Below are 11,554 nucleotides of genomic sequence, written 5' to 3'. Positions count from 1 at the left end.
GGTAAGTTAGTCAATGATGTGGAAAGGATATAACTTCCAATCCCATATCCCATACCTCCCATTCATGTGCAACTACAAAGAACAAGTTCTTATGTATCCTTTCAGAAAATTTTTTAAAAAATTAAATGATCATATATATACTATTCTCTATGTATCTTGCTTTTCACCTGGTATATTTTAAAAGATCTTTCCATATCAACATATGATACCATTTTAATCTTTTAAACCAGCAATCACCAAACCAGCAGTCCCCAGAGACCTGTTTCATGGAAGACAGTTTTTCCATGGAAGGGGGTGGGGGTTGGTTTGGGGATGAGACTGTTCCACCTCAGATCAGGCATTAGATTCTCGTAAGGAGCGTGCAACCTAGATCCCTCACATGCACAGTTTACAAGAGTGTTTGCACTCCTCTGATAATCTAATGCTGCTACTGATCTGACAGGAGGCGGAGCTCAGGCAGTAATACTCCTCATCTGCCACTTGCCTGCTGTGTGGCATCCTGGTTTCTAACAGGCCACAGATGGGTAATGTTCTGTGGCCTGGGGGTTGAGGACCCCTGTTTTAAACCACTGTGTAATAGTTCCTCATAATTAATTAGTCCCCTTTTGGAAGGGCATTTGATTGATTTCACTTTTCATCACATATAAATAATATTTCAACATAAGTTTTTGCATATCTGTGTGAATTTATCTATTTGTAGGAAAAAAGTTTTACAGGAAATCTCATAGAGCCACTGACATAGTTGAGTTTATATATGTTGACACACAAAATTTGTAACAGGCAAAAAGTTCCTTTTCACTGTTTAAAAGCACTGTAAACCAAAAATGCCACTTTGTATAGAAGATTAAGATTGGGGGAGTCTCAGAAGCAATAAAAGGAAACATTAACAAATATACTACTGAATAGTCACATTCTAGAAGACATTCCTAATCTCCTGAGCAAGGGTAAAACATACTTCCTGCTGCCTACCAAGAGGCCAAGTAGCTAAGGGCATTGATAAAGGTCATGGCAAATATGAAGATGTCCGGTGATGTCTGTATGACATCATGGCTTTTAATATGCATATGAATGATATGAAGACATGGAAGATATATGCTTGGTTTTTAACTTTTATTGGGATCTTGGATCCTTTTGAGACTTTACAGTGAAAGGGTTCTTCTGTATCTTTCTAAGAAACAAGTTTAGTATATAGCCTGCTTTCATTTGTTTTTCCAACTAATGTTTATTGTGTATCTGTTATGGACCAGTAAGGAATGTAATCTGCTTCAGCCTACCTTTAGAGGCCCTTCATAGATCTTCTTTTGGGTTCTTTATAGCCAAGCTTGTTCTTGCCCTGTTATCTTGTATAATTTATTTGGTTGTCTCCTTGTACTTCAAGACCTCAGATCACTTATCCATGGAGGTCTTTTGTGATCACCCAGTCTTACTTTATTGCATTCCTTATTTTAATTGTTTGTGTACTACTTATCTGATCTTTCTTTATGTTTTTCTTCCTCCCTGCTTTCTTCCTTCTCTGCCTCACTCCCTCCCTCTTTCCTTCCCTGCCTTCTCCTTTTTTCCTGTCATTCCCCTTAAACTCCCTCCCACCAATTCCTTGTTTGTTAAAATTTAAGTCCTAGAATATCAGGGACTTCAATACTTAGAGCAGCTTCTGGCATATAATGGATGTTGGATAAATAAATGTGCTAGGCCCAGTGATAAGTGCTTTATGATTTTATTAAGTCTTCATAACAACCTATTTGAAATAGACATCAGCTTTCAGTTTTGTTGATTTTTCTCTATTGTAGTTTTGTTTCATAGAGGCTTTGTGATACTAAAATAAGATATAAGCTTCAGAAAATAATACCAGGTAGCTAAATAAGTTAATAATATACTATAAATGCAAAACATGTTAGTCTGTTTTATTAAATTCTTCTAGTATCTTTATTATTTTATTACTTATACTTTGAGTTCAATTTGCTGTTTTTTTTCCTAGCTTTCTGAGATGGAAACTTACATCATTGATTTTTAATCTTTCTGATTTTGTATTATAATTAGAAATATAAATTTGCTTCTTCTTTTTTTTTTTTTTTTTTAGGGACAGGGTCTTGCTCTGTCACTCATGTTGAAGTGAAATGGTGCGATCTTGGCTCACTGCCGCCATAGCTTCCCAGACTCAAGTGGTCCTTCTACCTCAGCCTCCTGAGTGGCTGGGACTAGAGGTGCATGCCACCATGCCTGACTAATTTTTTTAATTTTTTTGTGGTGAAAGGGTCTTGCCGTGTTGCCCAGGCTGGCCTTGAACTCCTGGGCTCAAGCAATCCTCCCACCTCAGCCTCTTGAGTAACTAGGACTGCAGGTGTATGCCACTAAGTCCAACTAATTTTTGGATTTTTTGTGGAGATAGTGTCTTTGTTATGTTGCCTAGGCTGGTCTTGAACTGCTGAGCTGAAATGATCCTCCTACCTTGGTCTCCCAAAATGCTGGGATTACAGGCATGAGTCACCTCCCCCAGCCTAAATTTGCTTCTAAATATTGCTTTAGCTGCATCTCACAAGTTATGAAATGTTGCAGTTTATCAAATCACAAAGTATGTTGCAGGCTGGCATGGTGGCTCACACTTGCAATCCCAGCATTTTTGGAGACTGAGATGGGAGGATTGCTTGAGTTCAGAAGTTCAAGATCAGCCTGGACAACATAGGGAGACCCTATCTCTACAAAAAATAAAAAAAAATTAGCCAGGCAAGGTAGCACATGCCTGTAGTCCCAGCTACTTGCGAGGCTGAGGTGGGAGGATCTCATGAGCTTAGGATTTTGAGGCTGCAGTGAGCCGTGATCATACTACTGCACTCCAGCCTGGGCAATAGAGCAAGACCCTATCTCAAAAAAAAAATTACCAATATGTGAGCACTTTTTAGTTTTTATTTTATTTTTTAATTATTGGTTTCTATTTAGATTCCACATACTTTGATTCTTATACCTTTCAAATTTGTTGAAACCTTATCCAGCATATAGTCTATTTTGGTAAATGTCCTATGTACAATTGAAAAGAATGTTTATTATGCAGTTGTTGGATATATTGTTCTATGCTTGTAAGTTTAAGTTGTTTAATTATGTTGTTCGAATTTTTTATACTTTATTGAATTTTTCGTCTGCTGGTTCTGCCAGTTACTGAGAGGTGTGTTAAAATTGCCAGTCATGGGCGGGCGCAGTGGCTCATGCCTGTTATCCCAGCACTTTGAGAGGCCGAGGCGGGTGGATCACGAGGTCAGGAGATCGAGACCATCTTAGCCAACATGGTGAAACCTGTCTCTACTAAAATACAAAAAATTAGCTGGGTGTGGTGGTGTGTGCCTCTAATCCCAGCTACTTGGGAGGCTGAGGCAGGGAAAATGCTTGAACCCGGGAGGCGGAGGTTGCAGTGGGCTGAGATTGCGCCACCGTACTCCAGCCTGGTGACAGAGCAAGACTCTGTCTCAAAAAAAAAAAAAAAAAAAAAATTTCCAATCATGATTATGGATGTGTGTTTTTCTTCCATGAGTCTATCAGCATTTGCTTTACATATGGAAACTGTAAATTTAGAATCTGTGTAAATCGCATATAAATGTAAAATTATTTTCCTTTTGAAATGATACCCTATGTCCAGGCAGCAGATCTTCAGCTTTTATTTGTTTGAAAACCACTTTATTTCACCTTTAGTGAAATAAAGAATATTTTAAATATCCTGGGTATAGAATTCTATGTTGGCATTCTTTTCTCTTCCAGCCTTTTAAATATGTCATTCTGATATCTTTTGGCCTTTATAATGTCTGTCGAAATATTATTCCTTTTAAGGTAGGGACCAGCAAACCATCCATCTGTTTATGTACATAAAGTTTTATTAGAACACAGCCATGCCCATTTGTTTTTGTATTATCTATAGATGCTTTCATTGTGCAATAGCAGAGTTGAGTAGTTACATCAGAGATAGCATGGCTGGTAAAACTTAAAATATTTACTTTCTGTCCCTTTACGTTTGTTGACTCTTGTCTCAAGGTAATTTTCTGGATGTGTTTTTTTTTTTTAAAAAAGAGATAGGGTCTCACCCAGGCTGAGTGCAGTGGTGTAATCATAGCTCACCGCAGCCTTGAACTCCTGGGCTCAAACAATCCTCCTGCCTCAGCCTTCTGAGTAGCTAGGATTATAGGTGCACACCATCATGCCAAGCTAGTTTTTTAAAAATATTTTTTGTAGAGACTGGGCCTATGTTGTGCCCAGACTGGTCTTGAACTCCTGGCCTTAAGCAATCCTCTTGCCTTGGCCTCCCAAAGTGCTTGATTATAGGCACGATCCACCATGCTCAGCCTCTGGATGCTTTTAAGATTTTTCTCATTGTTTCTTGTTTTCAGCAGTTTGACTATGCTGTACCTGGTGTAGTTTTATGTTCGTCCTTTTTTCCTAAGATTTTTAAATATGTGGGTTTATGTTTTTCATAGGTTCAGAACAATTCTTAACTATTATCTCTTCAAATACTGGTTTTGTTTCATACTCTCTCTTTTCTTTTTGGAACTCTAATTAGAGGTATGTTAGAAATTTTAACTTTATCTCATATGCCTCTGATGCTCTGTTCTATTTTTTCCATTCTTTTATTTCTCTGTGCTTCAATTTGTATATTTTCTCTTGACCTGCCTTCAAGTTCGATAATCCTTTTTTTCTCCTATTTCCAGTCTGCCATTAAACCTATCTAATGCGTTCTTAATTTCATATACTATACTTTTCAGTTCTGAATGTCCATTTGATTGTTTTGTATGGATTCTACTAATTGTTGATTTCTGTATTGTTTCATCTGTTTTGTCCATCTTTTCTACATTTTCCTGACCATATTAATTGTAATTATTTTAAAATCCCTGTGTGATAACTCTGGTATCTGAGTCACTCATGGATCTGCTCCTGTTTTTTTTGTTTTTGTTTTTTCCTTTTTTTCCTTTTTTGGGTGGGGGTAATTTCATCCTGTTTTTAGTATGTCTCGTAAGTTTTGACCAGATGCTAGGTATTTAGGATAAAAATGATTGATGAAGCTTTGGGTGATAGCTTCTTCCGTACAGGGCTGGGTTTTTGTTTTTGTTTTTTTTTCCAGCCAAGCAAATAGAATGTAAGTAGATCATTCTGATCTTGTCAAAGCTCAGTTTTAGACTTTTTAAGGTCTTGTTTGTAGAACTTTTTCTTATACTCCTCGGGCATCTTCCTTAGCACTCTGTGTGGCCCTTCAGTAATCTTAATGCAAAGTCCGGGGCATTCACCAAAGCCTCTCTTCTGAAGACAGACTTGACAGCTGCTGTTTTTTTGTTGTGTTTCCTGGAGTCTTGCCTTAGGAATTGTAGCCAACATTTTGCACACAGATTTTTGTGTACCTTGTCTCTGGTTCCCTCCTCTGTAATTTTGTCCTTCAAGTCTCAGTCACTCTGGCAGCCCTGGACTTCAACATTTGTCTCCTCAAGTTATTAAGACTGTGACTTCTCCTTGGATTTTATTCTCCTACATGGCAATTTGGGAAATGTACTGAGGGAAAAAGCTGGTGTGAATGAGGAACTCTTTTTTTTTTCCTTGAGAGAGATAGGTTCTTACTCTGTCACCTGGGCCACAATGCAGTGGCATCATCATGGTTCACTGCAGCCTTACCCTCTTGTGCTCAAGATTCTCCCACCGTGTCTCTGAGCAGCTGGGATTACAGGCGCCCGCCACCACACCTGGCTACTTTTTGTATTTTTAGTAGAGATGGGGTTTCACCATGTTGCCCAGGCTGGTCTCAAACTCCTGAGCTCAAGCTATCCACTAGCCTCGGCCTTCCAAACTGCTGGGATTATATTAATAGGTGTGAGCCACTGTCTTGGCCTAGGAGCTCACTTTTTGTGCTTCTCTTCTTTCAAGGATCATGGCCCCTTAAGAGTACTTGTGTGTGTGTATATGTATATGCATACATATATGTGTGTATATGTATGTATTTCAGCTTTTATAGTTACTTTCTGTGGCAGGTTTAGTTTTTTATAAGCTACAGTGTCATGGACAGATATGGAAGTCCTTACAGTATGTTCTGAATGTAGCAGCCAGAATGATCCTGTTCAATAGATCATGACTCTCCTCTGTTCAAAACCTGAAGTTCTTTATTTATTCATAGTTAACACCAAAAACTTTTAGAGTTATTTGACCTGCTTGTGTTCTTTCACCTGAGTGCTTATCCTCCCTGTCCCCCTTTGCTCCCCATGATATCTGCATAACTCTCTTATTTGAAAATCTGTGTTCAGTTGTCACTTTTAAAATTTACTCAAACCATGCTATTAAAATTGCCTCCTTCTTTCCTTTCTGTATCCTTTTCCTGTGTTTTTTTTCCCCCTATATCACCTCATGACTTAAAAATGTCTTATTTATTATGTTTGTTGTTTCTTTTACTTAATAGAATGAAATCCCTATGAGGGCAAGGGTATTTCCTATCACTTTTGTTCACTGCTGTGTCACAAATGCGAATGGAGAACCAGATGATAATAGAGCTTCAGAATCTAAAGAAGGAGGGAATTTCAAGATGGAAGAGTAGTGGTCATATGTATCAGATGTCAACAGAAAGAGCCAAACTTTGTAAAATAATTGAAGAGGTTTATTCTGAGCCAAATGTGAGTGACCATGACCTCAAGAGATCCTGAGAACATGTGCCCAAGGTGGTTGGGTTACAACTTGATTTTATATTTTTAAGGAGACATAAGACATCAGTTAGTACATGTGAGGTATACATTGGCTCAGTTGGGAAAGGCGTGACAGCTTGAAGCAGGGGGCTTACAGGTTACAGGTGGATTTAAAGATTTTCTGATTGGCAATTAGTTAAAAGAGTTAAGTTGTTATTGAAAAACCTGGGATCAAGAGCAAGGTGTGGCTGGGTTAGGATAAAGGGCTGTAGAGACCAAGGTTCTTATGAAGTCTCTCAGGTGGCTGCCCTTAGAGACAATAGATGGCAAGTGTTTCCTATTCAGATCTGTGAAAGTGCTGGACTCTCAGTTAATCTCTTTAGAATTGTTAGGGCCTGGAAGGGGAAACTATGTAGAGATCCTTTACAGATGCAGATTTTCTTCCACAAAAGGCTGCTTTGCAGGGCCGGTTCAAAAATATGGCAAAGAAGCACATTTTGGGGTAAAATATTTTTTTTGCCTTCTTTATATGTCATGTGACGTTATGCTAGAGTCAGGTTGGAAAGTAAGCCACGTTATGTAGGGTTAAATTAAAACCCATCTGATGAGAATTTATGGTTTGTACGGCAGGACTTCTCAGGGCCCTTAGGAATTTGGGCAAGAGAGAAAAAAGGTCAGAGTTTAGTCCTCACAAGTACAGAGGAATAATCTGAAACTATTCATGAGATTTTGCCTTGGATTTTTAAATTAAGAGGTTGTTTGTTACCCTGTGTGAGAGACATTTTAAATTAAGGGTAAATGAGATTACCAAGAGTTGAAGAAGGGTCTGTAGGCTTTTTTCTTTTTAATCTTGTGAACAGTATAGGAGGAATATTCATATTTATTTGGATAATTTATGATTCTGACTTTTAGAAAGTTTGTTTGTTTTTTGTTTTTTGAGATGGAGTTTCACTCTTGTTGCCCAGGCTGGAGTGCAATGGCACCATCTCTGCTCACGGCAACCTCCATCTCCCAGGTTCAAGCAATTCTCCTGCCTCAGCCTCCTGAATAGCTGGGATTACAGGCATGTGTCACCATGCCAGGCTAATTTTGTATTTTTAGTAGAGATGGGGTTTCTCCATGTTGGTCAGGCTGGTCTCAAACTCCTGACCTCAGGTGATCCTCTCACCTCAGCCTCCCAAAGTGCTGGGATTACAGGCTTGAGCCACTGTGCCCTGCCTAGAAAGTTAATGGATGGATGAGCAGGTAAGACACTAGCAATGGAGTTTTTTGTTTCTATTCACTGTTGCATTTATTAAGTGTAGGCTTTGTGCCAAAAGTTTTCCCCCTGTATTACCTCATGACTTAAAAATTTCTTATTTATTATGTTTGTTGTTTCTTTTACTTAATAGAATGAAATCCCTATGAGGGCAAGGGTTTTTCTATCATTTTTCTTCATTGCTGTGTCACAAATGCGAATGGAGAACCAGATGAGGATAGAGCCACAGAATCAAAAGGAGGAGGGAATTTCAAGATGGAAGAGTAGTGGTCATGGGTATCAGATGTCAACAGAAAGAGCCAAAGTTCTGAGCACTCTCCAAGTGAAGCTTAGATCCTAAGTGAACTGAAAATGTTCCTAAGCCTTAATGTTTTGCATAAAAACATTATGAGGGCCACTCCCTTTGGCTACATAGCACTGGGAAATGGTAAGTTCTGACTGTTTCCAGCGCTTTTTCTGCACATCCATTCATATTGCAGTGCACCACTTGGATAGTAGCATCTTTCATTGCACATAAAGAGGTGCCTGTGTTTTGGAATTTTTTGGTAGGGCTCCATAAAGGTCCAACTTTCCCTTCGTTGAATATTTTTATACATCCTTTTTTGGGCATGTATCTCTGATTGGAAATTGCTATTCCTTATCACTTTTCCAGTCCATCATTCCTGGATGTAAGTTTTAGGTGTTGCTTTCTATGGTACATAAATTTTGGTGTACCATAATTTTGAGGAAAAAGAAGGTAACTTTGTAGTGTGGGGCTCTCAAATGGTAAAGGTCCTTTCTTTTTTCTTTTTAAAATTTCCAGTCCAATATAGATGGATACTTCTACAAAATACAATAAAAAATAAATTACTGGAAAAATAAAATGGGCCTGGTGCGGTGGCTCATGCTTGTAATCATAGCACTTTGGGAGGCCGAGGTTGGCGGATCACCTGAGGTCAGGAGTTCAAGACTAGCCTGGCCAACATGATGAAACCGCATCTCTACTTAAAATACAAAATTAGGCCGGGCACGGTGGCTCACGCTTGTAATCCCAGCACTTTGGGAGGCCGAGGCGGGCGGATCATGAGGTCAGGAGATCGAGACCATGGTGAAACCCCGTCTCTACTAAAAATACAAAAAAAATTAGCCGGGCGTGGTGGCGGGCGCCTGTAGTCCCAGCTACTCGGAGAGGCTGAGGCAGGAGAATGGCGTGAACCCGGGAGGCGGAGCTTGCAGTGAGCCGAGATTGCGCCACTGCACTCCAGCCTGGGCGACAGAGCGAGACTCCGTCTCAAAAAAAAAAAAAAAAAAAATACAAAATTAGCCGGGTGTGGTGATGCACACCTGTAATCCCAGCTACTCAGGAGGCTGAGGCAGGAGAATCACTTGAATCCAGGAGGTGGAGGTTGCATGAGCCAAGATCACACTACTGCATTCCAGCTTGGGTGACAGAGTGAGACTCTGTCTCAAAACAAAGAACAAACAAAAACATAATAAAATTAAAGAAAAATAAAATGAAAAAGGCACACAAAATAAAATACAAGCCCAACTTTTTAAATTAGATTCAATAAACATAAAATTACATTGTCAAATTGTTCCATCACGTTTCTCAGTGTGCTTATTCTGAATTTTGGTACCTATCTCCTCATGGGTTAGTAACAAAAATTTGTGAATTAGTCATGATTCTTGGACCAGACTTTCTCAGTTCATACTTTGAGTAGCACTGATATAGTGTACAGTACTACATAGTCTTAATTTTCCCCTTAATTTATGTTGTCTTTAGAAGGAGTGGAAAGTTTTAATGAGTTATGGATTATAGATTTATTTAAAAAAGCGGTAATTTACATTGCATAATAGCCCTAACACATCCCTAGTTCTTATATATAACTGGTAAACTTTATTTTTCAGTTATAGTTACTAGTTCATTCTGGGGCTAAAATAAGAGTGACTTTCCTGGTAATAGTAAGATTTGCCTTAACTGTTCAGTTATATATTCTTCTCTGTCCTTTGAAACTTAAAACTGGCCTGTTTTGAACGTGAAAGGAAAAGTTATACCATTTAACACCACAAGATGTCACTTATGTAAAAATAAAGTTGGTATCCTAATACTCAAAGCTAGAAAGCCACAGGTAACTAGGTAAATGAAGACACAGGTAAATTAAAAATGAATATATGTGAAACAACTATTGGTTTTCAGCAAAGAGTTGAGGAAAATATTGCTAATTCAGCATTATTTTGACTCAAATATTGATATTTAGCAAAAACAATTAGTATCTAAGATTTATGCAGTAATACATGTTAACTGGTCATATTTGAATCTACATAATGAAGAAGGTAGACCTAAAAGAACTTAATAAAAGTTAAATATATTTTGAGGGTAAAGTAGGTGTTAATGGTATTAACTTTCATAAATCTTTACTGTTTTGGTGACAGGCAAAGAGGAATTTGAGAAGAAACATGTAATTTATATCAGAAGTTTAAATAGATGTTTATGACATATGTGAGAAGTTGCATATTACATCAGGTTGAAACAGTGCCTAGGATTTTTCTTGTCTCAGAACCTCAGAGTTACTAGTTTCTCTGCCTGTATTAATGCAATATTTGTGTTGAAGACTAGCTTTTCTGTTAAACATGAAGAGCAAAACCTTTAGCTTTAATATTGAGATTCTGTTTTCTTGTTTTTAGTTTCAGAGAGCAGGTGCTTGTTCTGGGCACTCTGGGAATTTGGGCTTTAGATGAACAAACCAAGTTTCTATTAGTTTACGAGTAAGACTATGCCTGGAATTAGAGGTTGGGCTGTTCTAAAAATTGACACTTAACTCCTCTTCATTGCTCACTTCTCTCTCCAGATAAAACTGGTAGAGGAGAATAATGGGACACTTTTGGGGAACAGAAAAGGGGCACAAGCAGGAGAAAATTATTTTCTTTTTTGGCGTGTGTGTGTGTGACCACATTTCCTTTCTATTTAGTTCCTAATTCTTTTTTTTCTTACCTAACTTCAGTAAGATTTTTTTAAGATTTCTTTTTAGGGTTTAGGTTTTTCATTATAAAAGTATGCATAATCATTAAGTAAATAGGAAAATACAGCAAAAAGTAGAAGAACAAAATACAGTTACATATATAGTCCCATTAATTTCTCTCCCTTTCCTGTTACCTGTGAAATGTGAAAGAGCCTGAAAAGTTTTATGCAGGGATACTAAATTCCTTAAGGTGAACATTTATAGTATGTGTAATAGTTGTATGTTCTCAGAGACAGTTTTTATATATTACTACCTCTACTGTTTAAATATTTTCAAGCTATATTTTTAATTAGGAAGAAGTAGGTGTTTTAATTATTTAATTGTATTTTGTCTTCACTACTGGTCACCATTGCATTTAATTTTATGAGCTGTTTGGAAAGTAAGGCTCTTTTTTTCGTAATAAATTTCATTGCATTTATTCCTTTTGAAAAAAATGTGCTTAGCTTTTACTTATTTTTTTCTTGCAATGACAGTTTGTAACATTTAACCCTTGTATTAGTTTGCTAGAGCTGCCATAACAAAATGCCACAGACTGGGCGGCTTAATCAGCAGAAATTAATTTTCTCACAATTAATGCCTGGGAGTACAAGATCAAGGTGTTGGCATGTTTGGTTTCTGCTGAGGTCTCTCTCCCTGGCCTGCAGATGGCCACCTTCTTGCTGCAG

At 37.9% G+C, this 11,554-nt stretch overlaps 1 protein-coding gene across 6 annotated transcripts in view; it reads left to right on the top strand.

Annotated features, from left to right (window-relative positions):
• The window catches only part of AP3B1 (adaptor related protein complex 3 subunit beta 1), a 290,306-nt gene that overhangs the window by 17,875 nt on the left and 260,877 nt on the right, over positions 1 to 11,554 (top strand). The window lies entirely within an intron of this gene.

Source organism: Symphalangus syndactylus, chromosome 11 (genome assembly GCF_028878055.3).
Source record: "Symphalangus syndactylus isolate Jambi chromosome 11, NHGRI_mSymSyn1-v2.1_pri, whole genome shotgun sequence".
NCBI lineage: Eukaryota > Metazoa > Chordata > Mammalia > Primates > Hylobatidae > Symphalangus > Symphalangus syndactylus.
This window is presented reverse-complemented; position numbering and strand designations above follow the sequence as displayed.